Here is a 15,215-nt window from a genome sequence, read left to right as displayed (position 1 = left end):
TACACCACGAAGTGGGAAGAAGGCGGCAGCGACGACGACGGTGAGTACTGCACCTAGCACACAGGGGAGGGGATGAGGGAAATGAGAGTGACACACATGCGCGACACGCAACACCCCCACCCTCCACCCACAACAACATACACACACACATATCCAATAACATCACAGATACAACCCGTCACCCCCTGGAAGAATGCAAGGACCAAACTAAATGAGTTTAACTAGTGTAATATTCAAACAATCAGATAGATCAAGAGAACAGCAAATAATCAGTATACACAAATATTTACAGCAAGAACACAAGTCTGTACACTGTCCCATGAAATGTCCATGGACCAGTGGTCCCAAAAAGCATGGGAGAAGCCCACACATGGCAACTGCCTCAAAATGGAGAGAACACTTCAGGGGCATGAGGTAAAAAAAAACAGGCACCTCAGAGGGAAGGGGAGGTGGGGCCCCTCAGCCGGATGATGGTACTACGCCACTGCTCCTTGAGGGGGCTCCATGCCCACTGCCTGGTCCTGCGGACAGTCTCACAAGTCTCTCAAGTGGGTGGTTTGCCCACTAGTTGGTCCTGGGGAGTGCAAAGCCACAGTCTCACAAGTCTCTCAAGTGGGTGGTTTGCCCACTGCTTGATCCTGGGGAGTGCAAAGCCACAGTCTCTCAAGTCTCTCAAGTGGGTGGTTTGCCCACTGCTTGGTCCTGGGGAGTGAAAAGCCACATCTCTCAAGTCTCTCAAGTGGGTGGGCTGCCCACTGCTTGGTCCTGGGGAGTGCAAAGCCACAGTCTCTCAAGTCTCTCAAGTGGGTGGTTTGCAAACTGCTTGGTCCTGGGGAGTGAAAAGCCACAGTCTCCCGAATGGATGCCTTTCTCCACTGGTTCTGGAGGGGGCTTTGTGCCCAGAGTGCTTCATCCGGCCAAGGACTGGGTGAGTGGATGCCTTTCTCCACTGGTTCTGGAGTAGGCTTTGTGCCCAGAGTGCTTCATCCTGCCAAGGACTGGGTGAGTGGATGCCTTTCTCCACTGGTTCTGGAGGGGCCTTTGTGCCCAGTAATGCTGCACCTGGGGTGTGGCAGTTGACTTCGTCTCACCTGGGTGTCTCAGCGACGTGATGTACCTGGAACAGGTAGTATGATATTCCATGGAGGCAGAGGCACATGCCGTTCCTGCGGTGACTTAGGCTGCCAATTGCTGGTTCGTGTCAGTGCTGGAGGAGGTGTCTCAAGTGGCGTGTCCAGGGTCCAGGACGTCACCTGCAGACTCTGATGGCTGCACACTGGGGATGGAGCTGACGTCCGACAGAGTGGCATCAGCTGTGCACGTGGCGGTGCTGAGGTGGTGCAGGTGGCGGTGTCTGCGGCGGAGATGCTGCCAGTGCTGGCCGTGGTGCAAGTGACTGTTGTGGTGGATGGAGACACCATACCGTGCCCGGCAGACTCGGATGGCTGATCCTTGGGGAGGATGCAGCAGACTGACGTTGTGGCAGCGGCGGTGCAGTACAGGTGGCGGGGCAGGTGGTGGTGCAGGTGACTGTGGTGCATGTGGCTGCCATCCCTGATGATATGGTGGTCACCAGCCCCTCACCAGGAGACATCGTGCCCAGAGGTGATGTGCCCTTTGGCTTGTGGCCCTTCCCCATCTTGACAGTCGCTGCAGGGACCTTGGCACTGTCCACTCAGTGTTTGGGCGAGGCCTTGCTGGGTGGGTGGTGTGGCTGCCCCCTGCTGGAAGCCGGTCCCTTTTTGACCTTTGCCGGTGGTGGAATAGGGTGGTCCTACTTTTCTGTTGGTGGCACACTGGCAGCTCTGACGGGTGCACTCTTAGACCGTACTGGAGTAGCAAGGACCACAGCAGATGCAGATTTGGTGGCTGAGGTGCTGGGCTGGGATCTAGACATCGAGGCCCTAGGGGAAGGACGGGGGGAGGTGTAGGGAAGAGGTTACTGTTAGCTAGGAAACGTTTTTTTGACACACTGTGACGGGAAGATGGAGGGGGTGTGGGAGTGGATGAAGAGGTAGTGGTTGTAGGAGGTGTACGTCTGCTGAATTTGGGTGAAGGTGCAATGCCTGGATGCTGTTGTGAGGTGGATGGCTGTTGGGTGGGTGTGTGCCTGTGTTTGTGTACTTTGGGAGGAGGGCTTACAGACACACTGGTAGAGGACACATGGGACGTGTGAAAGGTAGTGGGGGTGGTGATTGCACATGAGCGGTGTGTAGTGATGGGTGTGCTGGTGATGGAGGCAGTGGCTGATGATGTAGTGCATGCAGTTGTGAGTGGAGACGAGACTGGGAGGGAGGTGGAGGACGTAGAGGAGGGGGACACAGTGAGGAAGTGGATGTTGGTATTTGTGCATGGGTATGGTGCTTGTGTGAGTGCCTGTGGGATGTGTGGTGCTTATGCTTGCTTGATCCTCTTTTGTGTGTTGATGTGTGTGCATGCTGGTCTGATGGTGTGCTTGGGATAGGCTGAGGTAGAGGGGATTGGATCTGGGTAGTGGAAGTTGGAGGGGGAGGCTGGACACAGGGACAATGCCTGCCATCAGTGCTGAGGCCAGAGCCTGAAATGCTCTCTGTTGGGCCGCCACGCCAGAATGAATGCCCTCCAGGTATGCATTTGTTTGCTGCAAATGCCTCTCGACACACTGGATAGCATTCAGAATGGTTGACTGCCCAATAGTGAGGGATCTCAGGAGGTCAATAGCCTCCTCACTGAGGGCAGCAGGGCTGACTGGGGAAGGGCCTGAGGTGCCCGGGGCGAAGGAGATGCCCACCCTACTGGGTGAGTGGGCACGGGAAACACACTGAGGGGCTGCTGGGAGGGCGGTGCTGGTAGGGAGGCTGGCGGCTGTTCCTGTTGTTGGGGTGGGCACAGAGGTGTCTGCCACCTCCAGGGAGCTTCCATCAGAGGAGGAGTCGCTGTCGCTGGTATCCTCTCCTGTCCCCGTCGTGGAGCTCCCCTCGCCCTCCGTCCCACTGGTGCCTTCACCCTCCATAGATTCATCCTCCAGGGCCATGTGGGATGCAGCTCCCTCCGTCGCCGGTGCCTATACTCCTCTGCCAGATTATACTAATGCACACAAGGACAGGGTGACAAAACAAAAAGGGAGGGAAGACAGAAAACACACATGGTCAATGCCAGCAACACCACTACCATTGGCGGACACAACACACAGGGAGCAGCCCTATGGACTAGGCCATGCACTAGCAGTTAGTAGGAAATTCACCAGGCCATGGGGTACTATGCCTAACACCATTTGCTGCAAACCTGTAACCCACAGGAGCCTGCCCAGTTGTGGATGCCCACTAAAATATTTGGGTTGGAGTGCCTCAGAGCCTGCCCAACAAGGGACCTACCCTACCAAGTTCGCCCTGGCCTAGGGGAACCCACAGCCCACATCCCCCACCCAAACACTTCGTAAAGCGTGCAGTCAGCTAAATGACACTGTACTCACACCCTTGTGGGTGCTGTGATGACCTCAAGTGCCGATACAACTCCTGATATGCCACCGCCAGGATCCGGAACATCAGGGGGGTCATGGTGCGACGGGCACCCCTTCCACATTGGGAGGCCAGCCCCAGCTGGGCCTCTGCCGTCTTCTTGCTCCAGCGGCCCAGGTCCTCCCATCTCTTGCGGCAGTGGGTGCTCTGTCTATGATAGACCCCCACGGTCCACACTTCCTTGGTGATGGCACGTCGAATACCCTTCTTCTGGTGGGCGCTGACCTAGAGGAAAGGTACAGGAGGAAAGGAAATTACTCACCCGTCCGGCCCATCATACTCATTGCCCACCTTGCCACATACACTCACCATCCTCACATGCAGGCCTCAGCCTCCCCCACATGTATCTTCCATCCACACCACTCCAAACAGGCGTAGCCCATGCATCATGCTCACATTGTACTCACATGTTTGTTTGGAGGACCGTAGAGTAGCATGTACCCATCCACCAGTTTGTCCAACTCCTCTGTGGTGAAGACAGGGGCCCTTTCCCCGGACACTCGAGCCATTGTCGCCTCCAGACTCAGGTCACAGCAGCCCTTGCAGTGTAGGTCCTCTCCTGTTAAAGGTCAGGTATCAAGTGAGTGAACAGAGAGAAAATGGCGGTCACGTCCGCGGCGGTGCGTACCGTCACCGCCGGCGTAGATCATCATTGGCTCCTGGAACCCATAGGGCCCAATGATAACCAATGCTGGATTGCGCAGCGGTCTTTGACTGCCTACCGCGACGCTGCACAACGCCAGCGCAGTTATGTCATTTGCCCTTGTCCCTCCTCACAAGTCAGGCAGCTGCCATTTCAGGGGGGCACATGGCATGGCACCTAACTGCGTCACAGCACAATTTGGCAGATATACGGACAAACTACGCCACACACGGATTTACTCACATTACTGCAAACACTTGTGCAACCTATGTGGTACATGACCCTCTGCTCACCATTCTCCTCCATAGGGCACATCCGCTGGGGCAAATGATGAGATGGCGTCATCCTCTGGTGTACAGACTCCTGGTGGACCTGTTGACAATGGAAGACAGACACATCATTATCCCCTACAGACTTGATCGTGCCACAATCCAAGACCTGTGTGCCCAATTGGAGCCAGACCTGATGTCAGCTCTCCGACATCCCACAGGAATCCCCGCTCTAGCGCAGGTCCTGTCAGTGATCCATTTCCTGGCAAGTGGCTCCTTTCAAACTACAGTGGCCATGGCATCTGGGATGTCTCAGCCAATGTTTTCTAACGTGTTGACCAGAGTTTTGTCTGCCCTGCTGAAACACATGCTCAGCTACATCGTATTTCCCCAGGTGGAGGATTTGCCCACAGTGAAAGCTGACTTTTATGCCCTGGGACATATCCCCAACATCATTGGTGCCATTGATGGTACACATGTGGCATTTGTCTCCCCCCGCAGAAATGAACAAGTGTACAGAAATCGTAAAAGCTACCATTCGATGAATGTGCAGATGGTGTGTTTGGCGGACCAGTACATCTCTCATGTGAATGCCAAGTATCCTGGCTCTGTGCATGACGCCTACATTTTGAGGAATAGCAGTATCCCTTATGTGATGGGCCAACTCCAAAGGCACCGTGTGTGGCTAATAGGTGAGTCCAAGGTCCCCACACAGTATGAGTAGGTGTCTGGGTATGGGGTAGTCCCTAAGGGTTAGTGTGTCTTTAACAGTTATCCCTCGACATTTGCAGGTGACTCTGGTTACCCCAACCTCTCATTGCTACTGACCCCAGTGAGGAATGCCAGGACAAGGGCAGAGGATCGGTACAATGTGGCACATGGGTGAACTAGGCGTATTATTGAGAAGACGTTCGGCCTCCTGAAGGTCATCTAACAGGTGGCTCCCTATACTACTCACCGAAGAAGGTGTGCCAGATAATCGTGGTATGCTGCATGTTGCACAACCTGGCATTGCGACGCCAGGTGCCTTTTCTGCAGGAGGATGGGCCTGATGATGGTCTTGTGGCAGCGGTGGAGCCTGTGGTCAGTGAGGAAGAGGAGGCAGAGGAAGAAGATATGGACGAACGAACATCATCATGCAGTACTTGCAGTGACACACAGGTAAGAGACTGCCACTGCTCCTCACATTTCTGAATACTGTAGGACATTGTATAAGTCAGCCTTTTCACCTCTGTCTATGGACACTGACAGTTCACTTTGGCTTTCAATTTTTCGGATCTGGGTACCTCATTTTGCCTTCTGCTATATGTACTGCTGCCCAACAACTGTCATACATTGGAATGAGCAAATGAACATTTACATTGATATTTGTTGGTGATGTTGTAATAATACATTTGTGAAAGAACAGACTGACTCCAGATTGGTTTGTGATTCAAGGGTGTTTATTTAGGGACTAATGTGTATAGAGGTATGTGGAAGGGGCAGGGGTGATGTTGGAGGAAGTTCCATAGTAGAATCCAGTCTCTTGGTATCACCTGTGCATTGTCAAATGGGGCACAGGAAGGGGAGTAATTGCAGTTCAAGGTGGACATGGTGACATAGTGGGACAGAAGGGTGACAATCAGGAGGGTCCTATTTCCTGGCGGGGGTCTTGGCAATGTTCTCTGTCTTCTGCCTGGATCGCAGGGACCGTTTGCGGGGGGTTCTCCTTCCGCAGGGGTTGGGGTGCTGGTGGGCTGTTGTTCCTGTGGCGGGGCCTTCTGTCCACTAGCGCCGGCGGAGGTGGAGGGCTGTTCCTCTAATTGGCTAGTGTCAGGGGCCCTTTGTTGTGCCACTGCCTCCCTCATGGTCTTGCCTATGTCAGCCAGCACCCCTGCTATGGTGACCAGGATGGTGTAGATGTTGGTGAGGTCCTCCCTGATCCCCATGTATTGTCCCTCCTGCAGCCGCTGGGTCTCCTGCAACTTGGCCAGTACCGTGCCCATGGTATCCTGGGAATGGTGGTATGCTCCCATGATGTTTGATAGTGCCTCGTGGAGGGTCGGTTCCCTGGACCTGTCCTCCCCCTGTTGCACAGCAGTCCTCCCAGCTTCCCTGTTGTCCTGTGCCTCTGTCCCCTGAACCGTGTGCCCACTGCCACTGACCCCAGGTCACTGATCGTCCTGTGTTAGTGGGGTTGCCGGGGGTCCCTGTAGTGGTGGACACACTGCTGATTGACGTGTCCTGGGGACAGTGGCATGGACCCGCTGGGTGGGTGCTGTGGTGGTGTTTCCTGAGGGGGGAGGTTCTGTGGTGGCTTGGGACTGTGGCAGGGGAACCGAATGTCCAGAGGTCCTTGATGGGCCAGGCTAGTCATCTTGATCCTGGCATGCAGAGATGCTGTTGTCACTGTGGGCCTCTTCTGTGGGGGGACTGGATATGGCTGGCACCTCCTGTCCGGTGACGTTGGGTAGGGGTCCTGTTGGGGTGCAAATGCATTGTTATTTTATCTGTGTGTGTCATCTTGTGCAATGGGTGTGTTTCCCTCTATTACTGTGCTTGCACTATCGCCTTGGCCCTTGTGTGAGTGGTGATTGTGTGCCCTGGGTGACTCTCTCTATTGGACATGCTTTGGTGATGGGTGTCCATGCATGTCTGTGATGGGTGTCCATGCATTGTTTTTGCATGCAGGGCTTGGTTGTGGGAGTGGTGGGGCGTGATGGTGGGGTGTGTGGGAGATGGTGGAGTCATGGGAGTGAGGGTGAGGGTGGGAGTATGTGATGGCATGCAGGTAGGGTGGGGGGATATAATAGTAAAGATATGACTTGCCAGAGTCCAGTCCTCCTGCTACTCCTGCGAGGCCCTCAGAATGCATGATTGCCAAGACTTGCTCCTCCCATGTTAGTGGTGGGGGAGGAGGTGGGGATCCACCGCCAGTCCTCTGTACGGCTACCTGGTGTCTGGATACCACGGAACGCACCTTCCCCGTAGGTCGTTCCACCTCTTCCTGATGTCATCCCTTGTTCTTGGATGCTGTCACACTGCCTTGACCCTGACGACAATTCTCCGCCATAGCTCCATCTTCCTTGCAATGGATGTCTGCTGCATCTGTGATCCGAATAGCTGTGGCTCTACCCGGATGATTTCCTCCACCATGACCCTGAGCTCCTCCTCAGAAAACCTGGGGTGTCTTTGAGGTGCCATGATGTGGTGTGAGTGATGTGTGAGGTGATGGTTGATGTGATGTGTGGGTTGATGTGTTGGGATGTGTGGTGTGTTGTGCGTGGATGGTGTATGAGTGATGGTGTTGTGTGCCTCTGGGTGCTGGTGTGGTCTTTGCTTTTCTCTCTCTCTGCTTCTTCAAACTTTTTCAGTGTAAGGGTTTGTGGGTAATGTGGGTGTGTGTTTTATATTGGATTGGGTGTGTGGTGTGTGTATGTGTGTCATGTGTGTGTAGTTTGAATTGTCCAATGTAGTGTAGTTTTGTAAGTGTGTGTGTATTTTGAGCGCGGCGGTGTATACCGCCAATGGTTTACTGCGGTTGAATGATTTGTGGATCGTGATACTGTGGGCGTATTCCTGTTGGTGTAACGGTGTGGGTTTTGCTATTGCCAGTTTATCACTGACCTTTGGTCTGGCGGACTTGTGTGGGTGTCTGTATAGTGGCGGAATTCTCAGTGTGGGTCATAATACCCATTGTGGATTTCCACAGCGGACACGGTATATTGGCCGCCGTCGTCACGGTGGTCAGCGGAATTTACTGCCAGGGTTGTAATGAGGGCCATTGTCTGTTTCCTTGAGTGGGAGTGCCAAAAGTGTCACATGGGGTGTCTTATCTGGCTGGGTAGAACTGCTGCTGTTACAATGACAGCCCTTCTTAGAATCTCATATATAGGTCAGACGTTGCCCCACCAAGCACCAAAAAGATCTTTGGGAGAAATTTAGCATGCATTGAAAAAAACCTAGGTTTCTGGTGTGGACTATGTTTGGACAGACTGGGGAGAGGGCTCAACTTTCCTCATATATTAAACTAGCTGAGATGCATGGGTGAGTGGAGTGGAAGGAAAAGTGAGAAATAATCTTGCTTCACAGATCAGCTGTTAGCACTGGACCAATTTTGGAAAATAGCTTCACTTCCCAAAAACACACATCCCGGGGACTTTATTCCTCCCCAGCCTCAAGGGCCACTTTAGCTTCATGAGACTCCATGATGACGATAAAAGGCCTCTCCATATATCCTTTCCCTCTTTTAATTGGAAACCCAGACTTCTCCCCAGCCCTGGACCTTGAAAAATACTCAGTGTGGAAGAATGCAGGCTATAAGAGGGTTGGAGACTGTTACGGCTAGGAAGCTCTCAAAATGTTCAATCAAATCAAGATAGAATTTGTTGTACCAGAAGCCGAAAGATTGTGTGAGCTCCAGATGTGGCATTGGGCCTCCCATAAGGAGATCATGAAAGGGGCAAGTACACCTCTGATCGTATATGAGAAATGAATGTTCTCTAAGGATAGTGACAAACATTTATTAGCTGATATTTATTGGTTCCTTATGGTGAATTCTTGTCCTGGTACAACCACAGTATAAACGAGGTATGAAGCTGAAATTGGGCAAGCCTTGTCGATAAGGGACTTGAATGTGACCTTTACTAAATCCTGGGCGAGCTTGACCAGGGTGACCAGCTTGATAAATATAGAGATATTAACAAAAATAGCCACAAGATTCACACCTGTGACACATCCAGAAGCCAGGCATATTGATTAAAGTTAAAAAGGGACAAAACGGAGGCCTTGGTAGCTGGCAACAAGCCATTGCTATGAGACCAGTTTAACTGGCCCTCTTCTTTGGGTGAACGTCTGTCCCCCAAGTCAGAAGTGAAAAGTTTGGATGTCAGGTTCGATAATAATCTTACCATGGCTACCTCAGCAAAGAGGCTGGCATCCAGCTGCTTTGGCCTTCTCAGAGCATTGAGGAAGATGCTAAAATGGCTATCAGAGGCTGCCCGCAGAATAGTGGCCCAAGGATTAATACTTTCTCCCCTTGACACTGGTAGTTCTCTCTATTTGGGCAGCCCACTCTGGTATAAAAAAACTGCTGGTCATTCAAAACGCTGCTGAACGAATGCTACTGGGCAGCCCTACATTTCAATTGGCCGGCCTGACTCCTGCCACATTTCACTGGCTGTCGAGAAGCAGGAGGATTCAATTCAAAGCACTCTGCATTGCTCGCTGTGCATCCTCTGTCACCGTATCAACCCTTACTGTGCCAACAGAGACCTCAGGTCAAATATCCTGGGATTTCTCTCTGTTCCCAGAGTAAAAAGAGCCAGATATGGAGGCTTCTGTTTTGCTTAGCTCGCTCCTGAACTCTGGAATACATTACTGCTTCGTATGAGACAAAAGACAATCTACTGAGTTTTGACAAAGAGCTTAAAACCCATTTATTTTCCTAAGCCCTCAGTATCTGAGTCAATTGACTTTTAGCACGGGAAAGACTGTTCTGGGTAGCCGCGCGCTGAATAAATCCTTTGAATTTAATTGATTTGAATTGGTGTTGGAGGTTATGTGGAGGAATCTGCTAATTTATGTACATACTTTGGCTTTTCCCCAAGCTTAAAAGATACAGAAGAGGTATCTGGAGGATATAGATCTTATGTTTAACACTGCACTCCCTTGGCTACCGACTTATACTTTCCTGAGTGTAGTAAACATGCTCTTATATTCTTTGAGATCCTCAAGAGGTTGCTTGACTACCCTTCTGTTGTGTGCCTCCAACCAAGTGACTTTCAGCGTATGGGTTAGGGACGGTATTCCCCAAAACAGGACCTGCCTTTTTCAATATGGAAAATGATTAAATGGAGAAGATATAGATAGCTTCCGAGGGGAAGGGTGAGCAATTTGAAACAATGTGGAAACCAAGCCTGTCCCTTCTGGTGACACAATTCAGGGAAATTACATGTCCCATATTTCTTGGTGTATAATACCATTTGGGATCACTGTGAGCAGGAGATTGGGGGAAACAGGAAAGCCGCTGACCAGGGCTTAGTCAATTACTGTTGGGCTGACTTGTTTAACCTTTCTATGGGCCTAAAAGATACAGAAGAGGTATCTGGAGGATATAGATCTTATGTTTAACACTGCACTCCCTTGGCTACCGACTTATACTTTCCTGAGTGTAGTAAACATGCTCTTATATTCTTTGAGATCCTCAAGAGGTTGCTTGACTACCCTTCTGTTGTGTGCCTCCAACCAAGTGACTTTCAGCGTATGGGTTAGGGACGGTATTCCCCAAAACAGGACCTGCCTTTTTCAATATGGAAAATGATTAAATGGAGAAGATATAGATAGCTTCCGAGGGGAAGGGTGAGCAATTTGAAACAATGTGGAAACCAAGCCTGTCCCTTCTGGTGACACAATTCAGGGAAGTTACATGTCCCATATTTCTTGGTGTATAATACCATTTGGGATCACTGTGAGCAGGAGATTGGGGGAAACAGGAAAGCCGCTGACCAGGGCTTAGTCAATTACTGTTGGGCTGACTTGTTTAACCTTTCTATGGGCCTTTCAGGATGACAGATACTATACATTTCAGGTTGGGCAGCAAGGGTGTGTGGGAAAGATGACAGGTTAATTGGGGGATTATTTCTTTATTTTTTAATGTCCAATTGACTGCCTTCGAAGATGGCAAGGATCAGCACCTTTGCAAGCTTTTATAAGAGCTCTTTGGTTGCATGCCATGGTTCTGCCAGCCCCTGGATTTAGCAGGTGTATGTGTATTCGTATAAAACGAATAAAGAAAATCGATCCATAAACAAGGTGCATGCGTGAGAGGAAGATCAATATGTCAGTGTCATTTGGAGCATGGTAGGAAAACAGGTCTTCCCAAGACTTCTCTGCGAAGTGACTTAACCATGTAGAGTGACTATAGGTGCCAGTTCACGGATGGTGGAACTGAGTAACAAGGACATATTTGAGATCCTTCTTAAAAGAGGCATGAGAAAGGTTGGTTTTTATGGCTGGTTGAATGGTTTCCAGATCTTCCTTTCAATCTTCATTAGATTATTAAAGAATAATCATAAAAGAACAACAATGAAATAACACATCATAAAATCAGCTAAAGTTCATAAATAACAAAGCACAACCATGACATATCTTAGGCATCAAAATATCTGCTATGCATAACATGTTACAATAAAAAATAGACTAGGGCTAAAAATAGGTCTAAAAATTCATTGTGTTGCACAAGCACGGGCCCTTTTTAAAAATCCTCCCAGAGAATAGCAAACAGTTGGTCTGACATTATATGGAGAAAATAAAATGCTTGTCTGTATTGTCGAAACCCATAAGATTTAAAAATAGGTAGTCAGTGTCTGCACCGGAAAGGCTCATAATAGCAGCAGAAAAAAGTAAAGTGCTCTAGCATCTGTCAATGAAGAGTTATCACAGTGACATACTAGTATACCTTTCAGGTCATACTGACCTGTTGGGAAGCAGAGATGACTATGGATTGAGCCAACCCAAAGCCTATTTAGAAGTGATCATTCCCAGACATTTCTCATCAGGGAGAGGTAAGGCTCATGACCATCTCTAAATTTAATGACTAAATAATCTCTTACGGTCGATTTGTCTAATTCCCTTACTCTCTGCTGGCAGAGGCAGATCTCATAAATAATTCCTTGATCTTCACTCTCTTACCCTTACCCAACTTATAAGGAGAGCAATACTGGTCAGGCTTGCCCAGTACCGTAGAGGTGCTCTTTATGTAACCCAACCATGGGATCTTGTGACCACCTTCACAGCTAAGATCACCTTACTGTTAAGTGATGTATGCTGTTTGCTCCGAACTGCCATCCATAGCAGGAGTGGGGCAAGTTTTATATGAGCTTCCACATAAGATAAACTCAGTTCTGCATGGAGGAAAACGTAGGAATTACTTGGACCGAGGCCGAGTAATCTCCTACAAAAATGATTCTCCTCCTGCTGTAGTTTCAAGCAGTTTCGCTACCCCATAGGGCTGCTTCATAAGTCAAAACTGGTAGGCACTTCAGTCTATAGACCTCCAACAGAGGCAATATAGTTTTGCTCTCCACTCTTGCTGCCAGCCCAAACAGAACCCCTACTGATTGATTAAAACGCAAATAACAGTTTGCAAGACATCGTAATCAGCTATTCCTTGAATCAAAAGTGATTCGTAAATAGGGAAACCCGCTAACCTACATGATGTTTTTCCCTTAATGAAAATTTACCTGATTTTGCTGTTTTGCTTCCCTAAAACCATATAATGGATCTTAGTGTTCTTAGTTTCTGAATCTAAGTTATCCATGAATACCACAAAGGCTTCCATAAGACTGTTTGATGTTTGGGAAAGCAAAACTGTGTCAACAGCATAAAATAGGGCCGGGATAAAAGCCAATTTCACCTTGGCCATGTCCTTCCTCTGTGATACTAAAAACTAATGTAAACTATTAATAAGTAAAATTGATAAAAATAGGAGCCAAAATACAGCCATGGCAAAGTCCCCGGGAAAGGCTAAAGGGATCTGTGCGTTCTCCCTCAGTCCCATATCTCACAGAAGCACTGACCCCATAGTGCAAAGTGTGGAGAAAATTCACCAAAGTAAAGGCAGGCCAATCATAATTAAAATGCTCTATAGCCTGGAGTGATTGACATGGTCAGATGTGCTTCTGAGGTCCATAAGAGATAGTTCAAGTGGGCCCTTCTTTACAATCACATATTTCTGTAGGGTAAGGTGCAATTCATACACTGTTCAAGTGCCCCCAAGCCTTCCTGGAAGACTTATTAAGCAGCACAGAGAGAACTATTTTGCTCCAACCATTCCTTGATTCTGTGCAAAATAATACACCCCACAATCTTAACCACAGACACACAACACCACCCATCCTCTCACCCCCTCCCCTGTCGGACGATCACCTTACCTGTTCTGGGGAGAAGGTCATCTGACAGGGAACTCGAATGGGCTTCTTCCACCGGCGGCAGCGCCCTGCCAGCAGGACACCGCCAGGTCGTATTATGGCCCATAATAAGGCGGGTGGTGTCCTACTAGTGGGGCCGGGCCGGTGGCGAGCCGCCAGAGCACCTCTGCCCACCAGCACGGCTACTGCTGGATTTCCGCACAAAGTGTTGCAGAAATCCGGCAGTACCCGTGATATGGTGGGCGGAAGACAACCAGAACTGGCGGTCTTCTTTTGCCCGTGGCTTTGGCTGTCTTCAGACCGCCAAAGTCGTAATGAGGGCCTATGTCTCACATATTTTACCTCACACTGATCTAATTACTACAATTATTTCTATTTTATTTGTTATTTATAACTCCATAGCATGACCTCATGTTGTACTCACCAAAATTAAATTGTGAGAATGTCTTCTGTTGTTTCTATATTTACAGTTTTAATTGCTTTTTTCTTTCACTTGTCGTTTTGTGTGGAGTACACATTATAGTCCTGTACCTAAAGTTTAAAATGTCTAAGTCAAATCACATAAATAATTGACCAACATGTTACAAAAAGCACTTCCTTATTGTCAGCAAATCTAATTTAATATAAATCTAAGGAGCAGGCCAAAACCTCTCTCTGTACTTGCCATATCTCAAATCTGATGTTATCTGTACCAAGTACCTCAGTGTAAGTGCGGCTGGCACGCCGTGCAACACAATCTCAAACAGAACAAGACAACAGTCTCACCATTCTGCTATGTGTCAGTTGTTGTGCATGTCTTACATACCCGGATAAATAATCTAATCAGGCCACGCATGACAATGCTAATCAAACATATCAGGCACTTTACCATACCATGTGTGTCCCACATTTATTGCATCTGATAGTTGATAAATAGTCAATCCCGCCTTGCATAAGGATAGTAATCCAACATATCACGCATTCTAACATAACGTGTATACCTCAATTATTGTGGCATGTAGCCTGTTCTAAGCTCCAAATGCACTTATAGCCATGTGATAAGGACATATATTTCCTTATCTTGCTTGTTATTCCTCACAAACCCATACCTTACAGAGCAGTCTCATGTATAACAAAAGGAAAAAAACTTCTTATTGTGCCACATACTCACTAAGGCCCATATTTACACTTTTTGACGCAAAACTGCGCAAACGCAGTTTTGCGTCAAAAGGTTTAGCGGTGGCGTCATATTTATACTATGATGCACCATGGCGCTAAGAAATGGTTAGAGTAAAAAATGTTAACGTAAACCCTTGCTCCCTGTCGTAAGGCAAATTGACGCTAATGCTGCAAAACTGACTCTAACCTGTTTTGCGGCACGTAAACATGTCGCAAATGGATATGCACCATTTTAACCCCGCATTTGCATCAAGCTTAGACGCTAAAGCAGGAAAGGTTGCAAAACAAAGGGAAGATGGAAGCAGCAGGCCAGGAGAGACCATAGGGTGACCCCATACACCCAGGAACCAGCCAGGAGGAGACACAGAAGTCCCAGGAGAAGGAAAAGAAAAAGCAAGTGTCGGTTTAGTGAGGAGAAGCATGAGATCCTTGTGAGAGAGGTGACAAAGCACCAACACCAGATATTCGTCACCTCCAAATTGCCACTTGGCAAGAGAGAGGCATTATGGCAGCAAATAGTGAACAAAATCAACAGTGTGGTAGAGGTGAAGCAAACTGTCACGGAGTGCAAGAAACGCTGGTGTGATTGTAAGCGAAGAACTAAGGAGAAAATGGTCAGGAACAGAAAGGCAGCACTGCAAACTGGAGGTGGAAGTCCTGCACCACAGGAGGACCTGGATGAGATGGAGGAGGTGGTTGCATCAGTCATCCCGGAAGAGCTGGTCACAGGAATACAAGG

Source organism: Pleurodeles waltl, chromosome 6 (genome assembly GCF_031143425.1).
Source record: "Pleurodeles waltl isolate 20211129_DDA chromosome 6, aPleWal1.hap1.20221129, whole genome shotgun sequence".
NCBI lineage: Eukaryota > Metazoa > Chordata > Amphibia > Caudata > Salamandridae > Pleurodeles > Pleurodeles waltl.
Note: the sequence above shows the minus strand (reverse complement) of the source record.